The sequence below is a fragment of the Lissotriton vulgaris genome, chromosome 9, assembly GCF_964263255.1.
Source record: "Lissotriton vulgaris chromosome 9, aLisVul1.2, whole genome shotgun sequence".
Classification (NCBI taxonomy): domain Eukaryota; kingdom Metazoa; phylum Chordata; class Amphibia; order Caudata; family Salamandridae; genus Lissotriton; species Lissotriton vulgaris.
The window spans coordinates 400,414,826-400,435,213 of NC_141697.1; positions in this window are offsets into that span (position 1 = coordinate 400,414,826).

Here is a 20,388-nt window from a genome sequence, read left to right on the forward strand (position 1 = left end):
GATACACCTATACTGCCCTTAAAGATTTGCTATAACTGTAAATAACATGTATGTCTGCCCTAAGTCCACTGTATATAATAAGGTTGTCGCTACTAGAAAACTGTGAGAAATGTAAATAATTTGTATATATGTCCTCTCTTATATATTGTATATAATATGTCTGTGTTTGTAAATCTCATCCATATATCTTTTTATTGCTTATAGAACAATAGACGGTCACCTGAAGAAGGCTCAAGAGCCGAAATGCGCGTAGTGGTGTCTACCGCTTTCCCTTCATCACTGTATATATGTTTCATGTCTATTGATTTTGTATTTTCTCTTTTGTATTTTTTAACTCAAGACTATATAAAATTTAAACACATAATCACTTATAAAAACTATATATACAAAAAACAGTAGAAAACAAAAGAAAAATAATCAATAACAATAAAGCTCTATCAGAAATTATTTGCTTATTGGTTTCTGTACATAGGTGGACTTAAAATACTGTTCATTCTAGGTTTTTATTTACAAAAAAACGTAAATTACATTATCTAATCAATGTCTGTCACTTGGCTATAGACCTTTCCTAACTCTGTCTCTTCCCTATGTATAACAAGTGCTACTATATTATGTAGGGGTCCCCTTTTTCCAAATATCCGATACCTTCATTCCCATGATACTCCCTCATAGCACAAGCCAGAGGTTCCGCTACCAGTGCATATAACAACGGGGTCAGCGGGCAACCCTGTATTGTGCCCCTAGTAATATTAAATGGAGCCGTAACCAGATCACCAATCCGCACACGTGCCGTGGCCTTATAATATAGAGTCCCCAACAGTTGCAAAAACACCTCCCCAAGCCCCATTCGCGTTAGCACTTGCCTTAAAAACGACCATTCCACAGAGTCAAATGCTTTTTCCATATTGAGGAAAAACGCCAACGCTTTGTTTTCCAGACGAATGTGTTGCATTGTACCAAATACCGTACGAATATTGTAAGTTAAGTTCCTGGACGGGATGAAGCCCGCCTGCTCCGGAGCCACCAATATATGTGACATCAAGGCAAGCCTAGTGGCCCAAATTTTTGCAAATATTTTTATGTCCACATTGAGGAGTGAAAAAGGATGGAGCAAACTGCATTTGTCCAGTGGCTTACCCGGTTTAGGAATAGCCACCAACATGGCCTCCCTCATGGATGTAGGTGCAATGCCCGCTGAACACATATCTTCAAACAGGGCTACGAGGTGCGGGAGCAATTGTTCTAAAAATGTTTTATAGAATGTAACTATCAATCCGTCCGTCCCGTGAGCACTACCAGTTCTCATACTACCTACAGCCTCAATTATCTCATCACTCTCAATCGGGTGCATTAGAAGTTCCCTATGTGAGTTTGAAAGAAAGGGGAGTCGGATATGCTCCAGATATTCAGCTATCTGGTCATCTGTCCCTGCCGATCTCGAGCTGTATAACTTTGCATAATACTCTCGGAAACGCTCTGCTACCTCATCAGTTAAAAGTTCCCCACTCTGCGCCTTAATTTCGGTGACTTGGGTTTTGCCCTGCCGCGCTTTCATTAATCAAGCCAAAACAGACCCTGGTCTTTCCCCCTCACCATACACACGCGCCGTGGTGTATTTGCCCAGATGTTGCACCTCTCTATCAGCTGCTGCATGATATTCCTCCAGCACCTGTTTAATTTCCCCTCTGCTCCAGGCTTTTAAATTTTCTTCCAGGTCAGCCAGCGTCCTGCGGATGGCCCGCAGCACTCCCGAGTGTTTAGCCATTGCAACCCCCTGATGAACACTTTGAACGTCTCCCATATAGTCTGGAAACTATCCACTGAGCCAGTATTAGTGGCAAAGAAGGTATCAATGGCTTCAGCCATCTCCTCCCTAAACACTTGATCTAATAAGGAATAATGGGGAAATCTCCATGTAAATGGCGGCACGCGCTTGCTCGGGGCATCCAATACTAGCAACAGCGGAGAGTGATCCGAGAGTGTACGGCGAAGCGTCAAACAGCGGCGTACCCTGCTAATCAACGCAGTAGAAACCATTCAATAATCAATTCGTTTGTGTATGTCGTGATATGCTGAACCCCTTTTCACACAGTTCCTCATCCGCCACACATCACATATATCCAAACACACCATGACTTCCTCCAACTTTCTTGTAGCCGCTGTTGTGTTCCTAACAGGCCATGCGGATCTATCTCTGTCCGGGTCTGTCCGGGTCTCTTACCAAGGTAAAGTCCCCCCCGCCCACAGGATCTTAGCGTCCTCCCATTGAGTATCTAACCTAGCAATATCACCAAAAAAACTCAGGACTATCAAAGTTGGGACCATAAATAATAACTACCAGAAGGTCGAGGCCCCGACCCGTGCACCTAGACACTACATATCGACTGTCTGGATCCGCTCTAAGCAGTGTAAGTTTAAGTGAAGATCGGGGATTGACCCAGTTCAGTACCCCTCTAGCATGCGTGGTGAAACCAGACGAGTTAATGTTACCCCCCAGACCTCTATACTTCAACATTGTGCTCATTTGCGGTAGGTGCGTCTCCTGTAGGAGAGCAAGATCCACATTTTGCCTGTTAAGGTAGGATAGAACCTTCCTGAGCTTACAGTAATCGTTGAGTCCTCTAACATTCCATGTCATAGTTCGTATCTCCTCCCTGTTCCCGCGACTCTTGTTGTTCACGTGTCATTGATTACATAATCAGAACATACATTGTAGCAAGCAAATATGTACATTGCCGTGCCGTGTAACATCCTCTTAAGAAGAACCGAACACCTCAACCCGCCCCCCTCAGCAACTCTCCCCTCCCTACCCGCTATCCCCCTCCCACAGCAGACCCCCCCAACATGGCCGCATGCAGAACAAATCCCTGTCCCCACACCCCACATCCTCTCTATCCTGAATCCCTCCCAATGTGAAACAACTACAGTGCTAGGCACACGTGAGCGGAGGTAGCTCCTCGTGCCCAACCTCAATAGTATCAACCACTATTGGAACTGTCCCTCGCCCCAGCTTGTCATCCTAATCATAGTTTCAGCTTAGGCCATTAAGCTTCAAACGCCCTCTATTAGGTGTACATTCCCCTACTGCGTACTGCAATGATCTAATCACATTTTACCCTACTTGTAACTTCCCCAGGATCCCGGATCATTTCTCGTTGCATGACGTTTGTAGGTATGAGGTAATCTCAGCATATGATCAACATCCAATACACTTGCTCATGGCCACCCCAACCCACCAGCTGACAATTATGCAGTGTGCCCCCACCAGCTTGAGTCACAAAGATATTCACCCCCATTCTTCATGTCTGAATGAGTTAACCACTCCCCAGGTAGCCTCTTGTACCTCATCACACTTCAACGGAAACCACTGTAGACATCAGTCCTGTTCCTCCAACATAGCCTCCTTTGACACTTCGTGCTGCAGTCGCTCCAGGCTGATCCTGGGCTCTTCCGTCCAGTTCTTGATGGCTTGCTTCAAAACTTGTAGGTCCCTTAAGTATGTGACTCCCCCTGTCTATTCACCCGCAGTTTCACAGGGTACAGCATGGCGTAATCCACACCCATCTCCCGTAGCTGTCTCTTAAGGGGCACAAAGTGTCTGCGGGCCTCCTGTACTCTAGCCGTAAAATCAGGGTACAGTGAGAGTTCAGAGCCCTCATACTTCAAGATCTTCTTTTCCCTTGCAACGCGAAGGGCCGCATCCCTATCACAGTAGTTGAGAAGTATCGCTATTATTGGGCGCAGTACGGCACCAGGCGGCGGGCAAGGTCCTAGAGCTCTATGCGCTCTCTTCACCACAAACATTGCCGAAAATACATCGTTGCCCAGCAGTTGGACAAGTAATTTCTCAATGAACTGCTCCATATTGCCTGTTGCCGTTGATTCCGGGAGGCCTACAAGTCGTAGATTGGAGCGCCAAGAACGTGCTTCCAAGTCCTCCGTCTTTGCCTGCAAGACACGCATGACCTTCCCCAGTTGCTTATGGTCTGCATCCAGGGTAGTGTGAGCCTCCTCACCCTCTGTGATGCGCCGCTCAGACTTGTCCAACCGTTCTGCATGCTTATCCAAGCGCTCCATCATCCTGTCCCTCCTGTATGATAAAGCGTCCATATTAGTGCCCAAAGTGGTGATGCCGCTCTGAAGAGAGTGCTCTCTGGACTTCAGGATATATCTTATATCCTCTTCGACATGGTCTGGTGGTGTCACCATCGCCCCTGCACCCCTACCCTGACCGGGATCCTGCGATTTGGACCGTTTTTGGTTCAAAGCCAACGTAGACTTTGTCTTATCTCCCTTTCCCATGGTCGCTGTGTGCACCCTCTTTCAATGGGTTACGTTCAATCTGCACTTTCCCCAGTCCAATGGCAAGGCAATAATCGCTCAACAGTCAAAGCATGCTCGCTGTTGTGGTTGCCTCCATCCACCTTCACCGTCAGCCAGCAGTGTTCCTCACAGCTCCCACCGTTGCCCGTGCCTCCACCTGAGCACAGCAAACAATGAGTCCTACCGTTCTTGAGCGGCAACCTGGGTGACCCTCCGATTCAGCAGATCAAAGGCATTGCCTATGTAGAGCAAGCCTGGGGCTCACCGCACTCGGCCACCGCCGCCACCCTGCAGTTCCAAAAGGATCAAACCAAGTCTAGCAGCTCACAGGTCTCCAGCAGTGCAGAACAACAACACAGTTGGCCCAGCAGCGTTGCCCAAACTATCTCCGTGCGCTGACAGGCCCCCGAGAGGCCATGACGCAGGGGCACTCTAGTATAGCTTCCACCATCACGTAAGTCAGTAGCTGTATCTGTGCCCAGATTTGCCGGTATCGCAGTCATCAGACCCATGGGTGCCGTAAATATGCCCCTGCTTCCCAGCACTTGCACACCTCGGTACTCACGGGAGGGGGGGAGGAGGGGCGCGAACGAACCGCTGCAGCTGCCTCCTACTCTCACCATTAGGCCCCACCCTGCTGTGATCGCCGGGTGCTGGGCGCCATGTCACTGCGCCTGGGCCTCACTACACCCTACCGCCGCAGGCGCCTACCGCCGCAGGCGCCCCTCTGCTTTGTGCAAGTGGGCTTCTGCCGGTTCTGCCGCCGTCGGCTGCTCCCGGCACTGCCGCAGGCACGTATGCGACTCCTGCCTGAGTCGGTCCGTCAAAGACCCGCACCCTTCGCCGTCAATGTCTTGGTCTTGCCGCACGTCTCACAACATCGTCCGACCTCCGGGATCACTGTGGGCCGAGGATTTGTGGGCCAGCCACTCTGAGAAGTCTCACTGTGCTGCCTCACTCTGCCTTCTACTGTCCAGGGAACCGAACCTCTCCTCCTCCACCAGACCTCCGCAGGCGTTAAAGGGGCAGTTTAAATCGTATTTACACAGCCTATGCTGCAGGATAAATGCCGAATTTTCGGATGACCTCACTGAGCTCCGGGTTTAGGCAGCTATCACGCTCCCGAGCTAGCTCCGCCCCCCACGTTCCGACAGCCTTTTAATGCCTGAAAGGTGGACATGGGAAGGCTGTCAGAAACCGAGATCATAATCCTGACATCAGAAACGCCATCCTTACGGAATTATGAGTCCATTCCGACTGGCTGACAGGCTCCTTGAGCCCATTGGCATGGTGTTAATTCCACGGCCAGTTTAAATTCCGACCGCCGCCCCGATCGGTCGGAGGTTTTCCGACCAACATTGTAGGTTTAAATTGTAATTGTAATTAGGCCCACAGTGTGCTCCATCGTGAGGCTGAACACATGAATTACCTCCTGCACAAACTCCCTGTGTTCTCTGAGAACCACCTCCACCACTTGCTTCAACTCGCAGGCCAGCTGGTAAATCAAGGTCCTCCTGTTTATGATTGGTCACTGGAAGCCGCTAGAATGATGGTGAAGGCACACCCACAACAACACAGACAGAGACTCCTACAAATCAGCCCTCTGGATCTACCACCAGCGCCTTAAAACCAGCAAGCTCCAAGCCCTCACCAAACGGATCCAGAATGATGATGCACATCGACGGCACTACGATGGAGCAGGTCCTTAACCTTCAGACACACCTAGTAGGTCAGCTTAGCCCTCTACTCATCTGGCTCCACCAACCCAATCTGTAGTATCCCACACAGCTCCTCCTTGAGCCCCACCCTGTTAAATCTGTACATTCACACACTCTTGAGCATCATTTGCTCTTACCGAATCAGCGTCATCTCCTATACAGATGACACACAGTTCATTCTCTCTGTATTAGGGGATACTTTCACTGCCTTAGAAAAACTTTATCATTTGTATTTCCTCACTAATAGACTGAATGAGAAGAAACCCAACAGCCAGAAAATTGAAGTGGTCATTTTTATCACAGATACCTCTCTATGGTCCTGGAGCTGGTGGCCCACTAAGCTATGAATGACTCCCAGGCTGCAAGAAACATGGGCATCATAATCAACTGCTGAATGTGCATGACTGATCAAGTCATTAGAATCAATTCCATCTACTTCCATACCCTAAAAACTGCTCAGGAAAGTCTTCAAATGGCTTCCCCCTGGACATGAGCAGATCTGTCACGCAAGCCCTCACCATCAACAGGCTTTACTATGGCAACATCCTCTATCATCAACAGTCAACTGACCTCCTTCCTCGAAAAGAACAACATCTTGTACCATACCAATCTGGCTTCCGTAGCAACCACAGCACTGAAACAGCCCTCATTGCCACAACCGACACAACATCAGGGCCATGATGGACAACGGAGAAACCGCGGCCCTCATCCTCCTGGTCCTCTTGGCCGCCTTCAAAACCGTCTGCCACCACACCCTCTGCACACGCCTCCACAACGCAGGGATCCACGACAAAGCACTGGACTGGACCACCTCCTTCCTCACCCGCAGAACCCAGAGTGTCTGCCTCCCCCACATTCCGCTCTAAAGACACCAAGATCATCTGCAGCGTACCCCAGGGATCGTCCCTCAGCCAGACACTCTTCAACATCTACATGGCACCGTTCGCCAACATTACCAGATCGCATGACCTCAACATCGTCTCATATGCCGATGACACCCTGCTCATCCTCTCTCTCACCAAGGCCCCCACAACCGCCAAATCCAACCTCCAAGAAGGAATGAAGGCCATCGCCGAATGGATGACGATCAGCTGCCTGAAACTGAACTCGGACAAAATGGAGGTCCTCATCATTGTATCCACCCCCTTCGCCTGGGATGACCAATGGTGGCTAACTGCACTGGGAGCAGCACTGATGCCCACTAACCACACACGCAACCTGGGAGTCATCCTGGACTCCGCACTGTTAATGGCCCAGTAAGTGAATGCCGTCTCCTCCTCCTGCTTCAACACCTTCCGCATGCTCCACAAGATCTACAGATGGATCCCCACTGATACCAGAAGGACAGTCACCCAGGCCCTTGCCACCAGCAGACTGGACTACGGCAAACCTCTCTACACAGGAACATCAGCCAAACTCCAGAACTGACTACAACGCAAATAGAATGCCTCTGCACACCTCCTCCTCGACATGCCCGGTCACAGCCTCATCACAGCACACCTGAAAGACCTTCACTGGCTCCCCATCAACAAGAGGATCACCTTCAAGCTCCTCACCCACGCTCACAAAGCTCTCCATAAAACCGGACCAGCATACCTCAACGAACGACTCACCTTCTACACCCGAACTGCCAGCTTTGCTCCGTTGACCTTGCCCTCGCCATCGTCCCCCGAATCCTTCGAGCAACTGCCGGCAACAGATCGTTCTCCCACCTCGTGGCAAAACCCTGGAACACCCTTCCCATCTGCCTACGACAGACCCAGGATCTGCTGACCTTCAGGAGACTCCTCAAGACTTGGCTGTTCGAGCAGTTGCAGCACCCCCGTCCCCTTTTCAAACTGCTTACATACACCTACAAGGCTCAACACACCCTTGCCCCATTTACCCCAGCACCCAAATTCACACTCTAACCAGACACCTCCAATCAGCTAGCCTACTCCTAGCCCATGTCTCCCGTGTTTGAAGGGCCAGAGCCAGTTTTACACCTTTTCAAGGGTCACCACTAAAGCTGACAATGAACTCCTCTGCCACATCAGAGTCGTAAGCTCCATCCACAAATTCAACAAGAAACTTAAAAACGTGCTCTACCAGCAGTCCTTTGAACCAAAACTCCCCCTTCACATGTTCTGGGTAATCTGAAAGCCCTAGAAAAAGAATTAACATTACCTAACATAAAAACTTCATGGCACATTAAAACACAAATTGTACATTTTGTACTTTAGGTTTTAGATTTACAAAATGGGCTAGGCTGAGATATTGCTAGACATACAAATACACTTTCATTAAAGAATTTTCTTGATGTTTTTGCAATCCCCACTAGCTCTGTCCTTTGAGTCCTGAGGGCAATATATTGCCTTCAAATTTGAATATGAATTGTATTTCAATATGTTCCAAATTTGGAACGTGTTTTTTGTTTCATAAGGCATACGACATAAGGCATGGATGTCCTCTGGATGCCTGTGTTTACCTAAGCTCCAAGCATGGCCTCTAATTTGTTAATTCTCATGAGATTTGCTACTTTTCTATGTGTTACACGACTTTCTTATTTCTCTCTATGCTGTAGGCCAGGGGTCTCCAAACCGGTTCTGGAGGGCCGGATCCATAACAGATTTGTAAAATTACTACATGTATCTCAATGGGGATATCCAAAAAATCTGGAATGGATCCGGCCCTCCAGGACCGGTTTGGAGACCCCTGCTGTAGGCATTAATGGGTCTGATGGTGGGAAGTGGCTCTCATATCCTTTGAACACATTATAAAGTTTTTAGTATGGAAAAACAGTATTCCAACCATATCCATTTTTCTTAAAGGGATAATATTTATCACTGTGTTGTAATTTAATAATAAGGATATTTATTAAAACATAACAGTTAAACTCTTTTAAAAAGCATAGGTTATTGATACAACCTTTTAAAATCTTTAAGAAACCCCTCAACAGTTCTGTATATAAGTTGCAGTTTTGGGTTCATAAAAATACTACCTATTGTTTCTTGTTACAATTTGCCAAACTTAGAAGGCATTATTCCAGCTGTTTATTTATAGAACTATATAATGTGTATAATTGCTTCTATACCTGAAGTACCAAATAACATTGTTTCTTAGTAATGCGTATTTATTGACACCTACCCTTAATCTCAGGTGCTGGAAAAAGGTTAAATCTCATCAGTGCCTTTTCAAGTATCGCCTGTTGGAGCTGGTCACCGATTATGAGCACTTACTGTCTTGTAACACAGTCCAACTACAGAAAATCGAAAGAAAATGGAAGCTACAGAAAGTTACAGAATGTAACTGCATAAGAAATGAATAACAATTATAAAAATGTAAGTGGCTTAAATAATATTGTTTCCTTGAATGTCTACAGCTCTTAAAACCCGATTACATGCACTTCAGACACCTATGTTCCATTCTTTTATGAAGAAAAATTAATGGTAATATTTCCAAAAATTCACGTTTGCATAGACTAAATAGGGACATGCGTCATTTATCCAGTTTTTCATAACTTGCAGTTGAACTGTCAGAATAGTATAAAATGTTAAGTGTGATTGAGATTCAGGTGGTTCCTTTTGCTCCAACTCAAAAATAAGAAAGGAAAGGCTCAACTCTATCTATCCTTCGGATACAGCGAAGTTTTAAAATATCTTTCATATTACCACAGAGTATCAACAGGGTATTACAAGAGGCCAACATTAGCGTCACCAACACCTCAGCTGATCTACATTTTGGGCAAAATGTCTCTTGGCTTGCTATCTTTTCAGTTTAAAAGTCATTGATAACAAGTCATCAAATTAAACAGTTTTATAACTTTCAATTGAATATAAAATGAGAGCAATATAAATATTATGTAAGGTCTAAAGAAACAGGAACAAAAGAAAGAGAGAAAAATACAGATTATAAAAGAAAACAAGAAATATGAATATCATGTTGATTATACGAGAACAGCAAAGGCATCAAATAAGACATCCATAAAGTAATTGAAATTATAACATAAACTATAATATTAAAATGCAATACATAGCCTCAATACAGGAGTAAAATTAATGTACAGGGACGTTCAAGGAGGGGTGTTAATTTCCTCTAACTGATGAATAAAGGTTTGAGCAGATGAGTCTATAAAAACTGTAACAGGTGCCGAAATAATTTCTCTTCATATGGCTAACGCCAAAGTTTGAACAGGATGCTTGTCTTTGGTCCGGGGAAGACATGGCTCGGCAGTTCGGGCTGGACTGTTCCCATGAGGCACAGGGTCAGACTGATTTGCATATGGCCATGTCTGAGCTGGGGTGGTGGAGTGAGCTAAAGAATGGTGATGGATTAAACCCAGATCAGTTGACTGGAGGTGAGTGTTTGATTTGCTCAAACGCTCCATCCATCATCCCCTTTGGTATCGGAAAGTTTGAACATAGGCTCTGTCAAGATGATGATTGAAGCAAATACCATACCACCATGCTTGGAAAGAAATAGATGATGTGCCCTTCCAGTTTCTGATTATTTGTTGGAAAGCCCCTGCCAGTCAAAGAATAATTGCAACCATAAGTAGAACATTTCCAGTCATCTAATAAACAGCTTAAAAATAGTATGAGAAATGAACATTGCTATGACAATTTTCAGTATTTGCTTCCATACTCTCAATGCAGAATTTATGAGTATGAGAGCAGAAGAGAGTATTATTATAGATGACCCGAGGGCACGTTACAAGAACAGCAATCGGGCAAAATGGTGGAATTCATTTTATTTAAAGGAATGGGCGTTATGACAAGTCTAGTATATAAAAAGTAGTGTTCGAATACTGTTTGCTATTCTAGGGGGTTTAGGTAATTTAGTATCTTGGTCCAAATTTTATTCCATAATTGTAGTGGATAGGAAACATTAAAATATTTTTTCCTTTGGAGTCCAATTTCTGTCTGAGTTCTTGAATAATTGCATGCATTAATGGCTATTTAGCCCCTTTAATGCAGAGGATGAGCCGTTGATGTTCTCCGCATGACCTCTGCAATGTGGAGGATGTCGACGCATTGTCCTCTATAGGGGGGCCCAGATGGAAACTCGAGATCTCTGACTGGAGGCTTCCCTGCATGGCTGCTTCGGTGGGGGCTAGTGCAGTGAATCCATGTCGGCCCCATTGTTCCCCTGCTCATCAATTACATCGGTGCACTGCACAGCACTCTGACATCACTGATCCCACTGGACTATGTGAAGAGGAGCAGGTAAGGAAGCTTCTAGTGTGTCGGGTCAGTTTTTACTCCTCCAAACAGCCTCTTTAAATGTTCATGCCTTTTGCAAATTGACCCCTGCCTGTGAATCACAATTGCACTGCATGAGTTTCCCCCCTGGGGATGGTCAACCCCTCACTGGGCATATATTATATATTTACATTTCCCCTTACTGAAGGTAGGGTCCCGATCACACCCCCAGGGAAGGCAAATGTTGCTGGCCATATTTGTTTTTAGTTTTGTGCTGCCTGGGTCCTTTCCAGGTATTCCTTGCAGCACAAAAGTTATTAAGGCATTGCTGGAAAGAGGAGATTTCCTCCTTTCCAGCAATGCCGAATTGATTCCTGCTCATTGTACGTGAATACGCCTTGATCTATCAGCATGGACCACTAGACACCAGGGAAAATATTTTAGAAGCGGAGAGGTCCGCCCCCAGCCATAGTGGACCCCCCATGGGCCGTATATTTATATATTTGATTTCCTTTACCTGGAGGGGGCAATCAACCCTGGAAGGGGGGCACAATTACACTCCCCCTCACCCCCCTCCAAAAGTAAACATTTTGCCACCATGTTGGTATTAATTTTGTGTGCCAATAGGCTACAGGGATATTTTACTTTGTGTAGGAGTTGGCCCATCAGGCATGGTAGACCCTTCCTTGTATAATTATGTTTTCCAATTTTTACTTTTTTTTTTAAATGCACCTGGAATTTCTGCCTCCCCCACTCATGGGGGGATCCCCGCAGTGGACAATACAATACATTTGCTTGTGTTCCCTTCCATGGGGGGCTGATTGTGCCACAGAGGGGTGTGTGATTGGCCTGCTCATGAAGTGAAAATATGGCTCTCATATATATTAAGACAATGTTGCAGTACCTGCAATAATGACTATGAAGCGCCATGGAGTGTGAACTATTACATCATTGAACATTGAATGCACTGCACAGATATTAATACCACAGTTTGCAGTCTATGTCGGACATTCACATTGTGCTCCATGGTGCATTCTGGGTACAGTAGGACCAGAAGACCTCGAACTGCAGGGGTCAAGGTGTAACAGCTGTGGTCATTTTTCACATCCAGGATTAAGACTCATTGGGTGTAATACATAGCTTTCATCTTCTTCACGCGCTTCAAGCGCTTCTTATATTTTCATTGTTCGAATTGTTTTCATGTGTTTGACTGCATGGTCACACTCGTTCTTAGGTGTGCATGCTGTCTAGTTATCTTTCGAAGTGTGCCTTAATTAAAAATGCATTCTCATGCTTGTAACCTCTTCTCTGTGATATATGAACGGTTTCTTGAAACAGATTCCGCTTGGACTACAGAGAGGAAGGACACACTCTCGTGATGTCTAATATTTTCTTCAAATAAACTACAAGAAACATCCCTGCTTGTTCTCTTTGGATTTATTTTTATAAAGAAAACTCTACTTTACATTTGGCGACGATTTGCTGCAGTTTTCTTCAACATCAGAAAGTTTGTGCCTCTTTGGTCATTCGGAGCAGAAGTTCCCCACGTACAGCAACAGCCTTTTTCCTGTCTTTCGGCTGGGAATGTCGTTTCTCCTGCCTTGCTAAGGAAAAGACACCAATGACGCTGCATTTCCTGGATTAAAATGGATGTTTCCGGTTTTGCGCTGGACAACTTAAAGTGACGTGCCTCTCTTAGGGTGAGTTCTGGTTTTGTGCAAACCTCTCTCATTGGTTCACATATTTAACCACTCCCCTCTGCTATTTTAAAGGAATCTGATTGGATTAATTGATACGCTTCCTCACTGTCATTGTTTACTGGAGCACGATCTCCGCTATTCAAAGAGGGATTTCATTTGGAAAATAACTGTGAGTTTTTCAACAAGATATTTCAGATGTATTATTTAAAAAGACATATTAACAAGTGCAACAACTTATTGATTTAATTGTACTCAAAGGTAATTTATCACCTTTTACCTCGCAACAGACTTGTTTATTATAATATTACCACAACAATTACAAATCCACTCCTTTAAATGGCTACTCAGCACATTTTTCAATTGGATCATTTCTTACCAAGACAGGGCAAACCAAAAGAACCTTGGAAACTGTGGTTTAAATCCTTTGAAAATTATTTGGTGGCGATAGATGCGGAAGCTTATTCGGCTAAGCGCAAATTAGCCATTCTTTACAACTTTTTAGGAAGTGCTGATCGTGAAACTTTCAATATTTACCAGTTACTATTCAACCTCCAGGTCACGGAGATGGATGGAATGTATATTCTGATGCAGTCGACAGGTTAAACTAAAAATTCTTGGAACAACCAAGTGTAATGTTGGAAAGATTCAACTTCATGAAGAGGAAACAAAATTCAGATGAGTCTGTTGAAGACTATATCTCAGTTCTGAGGAATCTAGCTTCAGAATGTAACTTTGGGGCACACTTAGACTACTACATAAGAGATCAATTCATCTACAGCTGCTTTCACAAGAAGATTCAAGAGAGGATACTAAGCTGTAGAGATCCATCTTTATCTGAGGTAATTGTCATTGCGAAAGGCATAGAAAGATCTATTATTACTTCAAAATGCTTAAGTAATGAGAATGTTTCTCCTGTTAACATGATTCAACATGATTCTCCTATTAACAATATTTCTTACAGGTCGAAATATGTCAAACCTTTTCAACAGAAGCAGAACAAAAGTAATTCATTCTGTTACAGGTGTGGTTCAAAATCACATTTAGGTGATAGTCCTGTTTGTCTAGCATTGGGGAAAAAATTACCAGATGTGGTAAAGTGGGTAATTTTTACAATGTTTGCAGAAGTAAAAAAATTATAAGAGTCAGTACCTTAGATACTGAGGAAAGCTTAAAAAATATAATTGTTGAGAATATTCATACACTCTCTGACAATCTTCAGAGATTAATGCTTTCAATTGACACATTCAAGATTTAACTCTTGCTGATCAGAAAGTCAAAGAACCTTTGTGTGAAGTTATCATTGGTAATGAAAAAATTGATATGATGGCTGATTCTGGAGCACCAGTCACTATTGTTTCAGATATTCTTTTTGAAGAGCGTTGGGCTTCAAAGAAACCTTTAAAGCTTTAGATATCATTCCTAAAGCGTATGATGGTCACACCATTGAAATGTCTGGTCATTTTACTGAATTTTTTTCTTGTTTGGAACGGAAAATATATACTAAGGTGTATGTAGTTCACAAAGGTAAGCACATTATTGGATGGCAGGACCTAGCAAAGATGGGTCTGAAATTGGTTCCTGGTTCCAATAATCCCATTCAAGTTAATACTGATATTTCTATTTCTTCTGTTTCTGGTTCTCTGCCTAATGCTGCAAATATTGCTACTACCATGTTTAATGAATTTCCAGAAGTTTTCACTTCAGGTATTGGAAAAATTACAAAAGTGGACCAATTGCCCTGAGTGTTAGAAATGACCTTAAAATTTTACTTGATAAGCTTGTCAGTGAAGGTATCATAGTCAGTACTGAATCTTCGGAATGGGTTAGTCCCATTGTGATAGTAAGGAAAAAAGACAATTCCATTCGTTTATGTGCCGACCTGCGCACACTCAACAAAAATATTACAGTGGACTGTCATACCTTACTAAAGATTCAGGACTTACTATCTAATATTGCTGGTGCCACTTGTTTTACCATTCTTGACTTGAGGTTAGCATATCATCAGATACCTTTAGCCACATCCTCCACTGATCTCACTACATTTATCACACTGTTTGGGGCATATAAGTACCTTAGACTGCTTTTTGGCTTAGCCTCAGCGGCAAGCGTTTTTCAGAGGTTTATGGACCATATGTTAGCAGGTATTGGATCAGTACAAGCCTATCAGGATGATGTTTTGATTTATTCCAAAGACAGAGATGATCACATATCCACTTTAAGAAGGGTACTTCACAAGTTCAAAGAATTTGGAGTCACTTTGGGCACTGATAAATGCAAATTTATGGTGGATTCCTTTGATTATCTAGGTCATACCATTTCGGCTTCTGGAATCAGTCCTACATTTTCCCTAACAAAAGCCATAGATGAAGTTGTCGTGCCCAAAAATAAGGATCTTCTTAGATCATTTTTGGGTATGACAGAGTACTACTCTAGATTTATCTTTAATTATACTCAGGTGGTTCAGCCCTTACGTGTTTTGATGAAAAAGAATGCAAATTGCTCATGGGGCAATGAAGCACAACAAGCTTTTGAATTAATTAAAAAGCTAATTCTTCAAGCTCCCGCACTTTCTCCATTTTCTGCAGGCCATAAATGTGTCTTATCTGTTGACGCAAGTCAAAAAGGTTTAGGAGCAGTTCTTTGCCAATGGATCAATGGGAAGGAAAATACTGTGGCTTTTTCTGCAAGATCACTCTCTGTTGCAGAATCCAACTACAGTACAATAGAGAGAGAATCTTTGGCATGTACATGGGCTATGGAGAAATTTAGAACTTTTATTTGGGGCACACAGTTTGAGATTTTCTCTGACCAAAAGCCTTTAATACACTTATTGAATGGGAATGGTACAGGAAAAGCTTCCTCAAAATTAGTCAGATTGCTCTCATGTCTACATGAGTATAATTATATCATAAAATATATACCAGGAGGTCGTAATGCAAGGGCAGACTGTCTATCCAGGTTGTCATTGGAGGATAATTCTTCATATTTCAGGTTTGATGATGTGGAATGTGTTGAGGCCACTGTTGAAGATTTTATCACCAACTTACCCTATGTTACTAAGGAAGATTGGCTTACAGCTTTTCAGGAGGATTCCAGTTTGTTAGCTGTCAAAAAAATGATTGTAACTGGCTAGCCTAAAGAACGCTCTCTACCATCCTCTTTAAAATCTTTTGCACAAGTTGATCAAGAACTCTCTATGGGGTTTAATCATGCGTGGTGATTTGGCTGTACCTCCTACATCTTTACGCATGAGAATTTTTAAAATAGCACATGAGGGGCATTTGGGAATAGGTGCCACTGCTAGAAGGTTGAAATAAAATTTTTGGTGGCCTGGTTTGGAGTCAGATGTTACAAATTGGATAAATTCTTGTCCAACATGCCTTTTATCTGATAAACACTGGAAAACCATGAAAGCACCATTACATAGCGCTCCAAATCCAGAAAAGGCGTGGATTAAACTAGCCTTAGATAAATGCAGGACCATTTGATGTACTTCCAAATCATAAGAAATACATTTTAGTATTAGTAGATTATTTTTCAAAATGGGTGGAGTTTGAATTTTGTTCCTCTCCCATTTCTTCTTCTGTGATCAACTTTCTTTCTAGAATTTTTCTATCTGAGGGATATCCAAAAGAGTTGGTCACAGATAATGGCTCATACTTCACATCAAAGGTGATGGAAAACTTTTTGTCTGTTCATTCCATCAAACATTTAAAAGTTGCTTTATATTCTCCTTCGGCAAATGGCTTAGTGGAACGGATGAACAGGTTTATTAAAGAAGGAATTCAGACAGCTATATCTGTTAATGAGCCTGTGGATACATTTAAAAAAAAGATTTGGTCATATCTCACTACTCCCCATATTTCAACTGGTGTTTCTCCCTTTAGGCTTCATAAAAAGAGAGATCCTAATGGAACACTTTGTCCTTTGTGGCTTAAGATGTTAAAAAAAGGATAGTTTGTGTATGGTTTGTAAAGATAAACAAAATATGCTTAAAAATGTTGCAATTCAACAATCGGTGCAGAAGAAAAACTTTGAGTCAAAAAGGTGCAATTATACTCATGATTTTAAAATTGGAGACTGGGTCATGAAAGGTTACTAAGGGTTTATCAAAATTATCACGTCCTGTACAGGTTGTTAAAGTTTCAAAGGGATCTTTATTTCTTGGTCATACATGTTGGTGGAGAAGAAGAATGTTAGTCAAGTTAACACCTGATCAAGCAAGTGAGATCATTTCAAGGAAGAAGAATATTCATTATGATGATTTACACTTTTCACACTTTTCAGGTGATTTGAATACAGATAATTCTGAGCTCTCTTCCGGTAATGAAGTTCAAACTCAAGATGTTTGAGCTCAGGATGTACATGATTCCTTATCAAACTCTTTGATTTAAAATGACTATTGATATGTTGTTGATGCTATAGCTCCCAACACTAACGCTATAAGACCAACACAAAATTGTCCTTTTCCTTTAAGGTACAGGGATTTTTATTTATCTTAAGTTTTTATTTTATTTTGTTTGTGAAAGGGGAAGGGTGATGTAATACATAGCATTCATGTTCTTCACGCGCTTCTTATATTTCCATTGTTCGAATTGTTTTCATGTGTTTGACTGCATGCGCACACTCGTTGTTAGGTGCGCATGCTGTCTAGTTATCTTTCAAAGTGTGCCTTAATTAAAAATGCATTCTCGTGCTTGTAACCTCTTCTCTGTGGTATGAACGGTTTCTTGAAACAGATTCCGCTTGGACTACAGAGAGGAAGGACGCACTCCTGAGATGCCTAATATTTTCTTCAAATAAACTACAAGAAACATCCCTGCTTGTTCTCTTTGGATTTATTTATATAAAGAAAACTCTACTTTACATTGGGAGTCAAAACATGTCAGAGAAACTGCCGCCCCCTTCTGAATGCCCATTAAAAGCACCTGTGTTTCCTGAGTTATGCTTCAGCATTTCTTCTTTAGATTTGGATGCAACAAGACTCTCCGTACCTGTTGCTAAAACTACCCTGCAGGGTCTGAGGCCCACATTATTTGGAGGACTATGGATTTACTGGGCTGCAAATTGTGGGCCTGACCTGCTTGCCCCCATGTTAAATGAAGAAAGAGGATTTTTCCGAGTTAAATGGTGAGGTGTGGTGGCGAGAAAGGGAAAGGAGAAAAGTTTTCTTTTTCTCTATGGCTCGCGGCACAGGTGCCGAGAGGGACATTAAGACAACGTGGCAGTACCTGCAATAATGACTATGAAGCGCCATGGAATGTGCATTATTACATCAGTGACTGCAACATTGAACGCACTGCACAGATATTAATACCACAATTTGCAGTCTATGTCGGGCATTCACATTGTACTCCATGGTGCATTCTGGGCATAGTAGGACCAGAAGACCTTGAAACTGCAGAGGTCAAAGTGGAACATCTGTGGTCATTTTTTACAATTGCCAGTCTATGATTAAGACTCATTGGGAGTCGAAACACGTCAGAGAAACTGCCACCCCCTTCTGAATGCCTATTAAAAACACCTGTGTTTCCTGAGTTGTTTTTCAGCATTTCTTGTGTGTGTGCGTGTGTGTGGGGGTGTGTGTATGGTGTTTTGGCAGCCATTTCTTTTGTACTGTTGTCTTGGGGTTTTTAAGTACCACCTCTCCAGGCAGCAGTTCAGCCACTGATTAGTGTGGCATTGACATTTTATTTACAACCAGCAGAGCTTAGATCATGAGACAATGGTGAGTTCACTTTAGCCAGTGATCAGTTATTCAGTCATTCATTTAAGTGTGGCCACAGTATATTAAGAGGCCATTGAGGGTGGATTGAATGAAGCTTGACCCATGCAGTGGTGGAGGGAGCAAAATGTGAATTGTTGAATAACTGAGCAGCCGCTTATGTGGAGTCAGCCACGCTGGGTAGACTTTCCATATCAGTAGCACAGCAATGGATAAAAATCTGAAGTGTGCTCACCGATTTTCACAATGATATTTACAGTGCTGTGATTGACTCAAAAACTAATCAGTGCCTGACATGAGCGGTGGTAGGTAGAAGCCAAGGAGCACATAGTGTAAATGTCTAACTACATTGTGAGTCACCCGTATTCTACTCTTTCATAAGGAGCATGTCTTTTAGCAGATTTTCTCCAGGCATTGCGTACAAATGTAGCATAATGTGCTTTTGTCTTATTGTGTGTGTTGTAACATGAAATAATATTTTTCTCATCTTTTTCTCTTAGCTTTGTAAGAGAAGTTTGTGACAGTGTTGGATCTTTGAAGAAGTGCTTTGTGTCAGATAAGTGTGAGTTTGAGAATATTGTTGTGATCACTCTGTACTACACTCTCACAGCATTACATGCTTTCGCTTCATAGCACACCACACAGAACAAAATAATCATTTCTCCAAGTACCTCTGTATTCAACCTAGCTCAGAAGGATTTAGTTACAAATCAGAGATGGCATCTCCTTGGATGACGGCTTCTGAGGCTCTAACCATGGAGAGGTGCTCTGAAGTAGGGGCAGATACTGAGTGAAAAGGAACCACACAAAGTATTTATAAAAATATGGATTTATTATATAATACTCTCTAACACACATTAATATCTCCTACCCGGAGATATGCGCAATGCACATAATATTTACCGAAGAAATGCAGTAAAGAGTACACAATACTCAGTGGACCCCGGGGGGGGGATGGGGCAAACCATGTATGAAGAAAATGGTATAAGAACCAAGAATCTGGTCAAGACAATGTCCAGAGGACATAAAAGTGCTGGGGACCCAAGGAACCACCCAAGGTGAGTGCCTAGGAACCCCACAAAGAGCGTGTGCAGTGTGGAAACATGACTGTGTTCTCTGTACAAGTCAATTTGCAAGTCGCAGTTGGATTTTTAAAGATTAAGGACCCTTTCCACTGGACCCTGAAGAAACCCTGTGGAAGACGAAGGTTGGAGAGCCACCCCACCCGTGAATACCCTAGTACCCACGTTACCTACAGCAGGGAAGCTGGGAGTGAAGTGGTGTCGGAAACCACTGTCAAACCCAATGAAGAACTTCAGGAAAGTGCCGCTGCTGAAGAACGAAAAAGTGTTCGGTTGAATCCAAAGATGGATTCTAGTTGAGAGGTACCTGCAAGCAAAAGGGACAGAGTCTATGTCACTTGGGGAACATCGTTTACAACAAAACCTTTACCACGCACTACCATTATAACGCAGGAATTACAACGGAAGTCGTTACAGCGACTTTCGCTGGAGGGCGCTGTTGGATAGGGAATAGTTTAATTTTCTATCCAACACCTTCCCTACTATCCACGGGGACTGGAGTTGGAATAGAAAATTAAACTATTCCACTATCCAGCGCCCCCCAAAGCAAGTCGTTGTAATGACTTGCGTTGTAATACCTGCGTTGTAAAGGCATGCGTGTTAAAAGCATGCGCTGAAACGTCATACAACCTGTCACTTAGGAGTGACCAGGAGACTTGG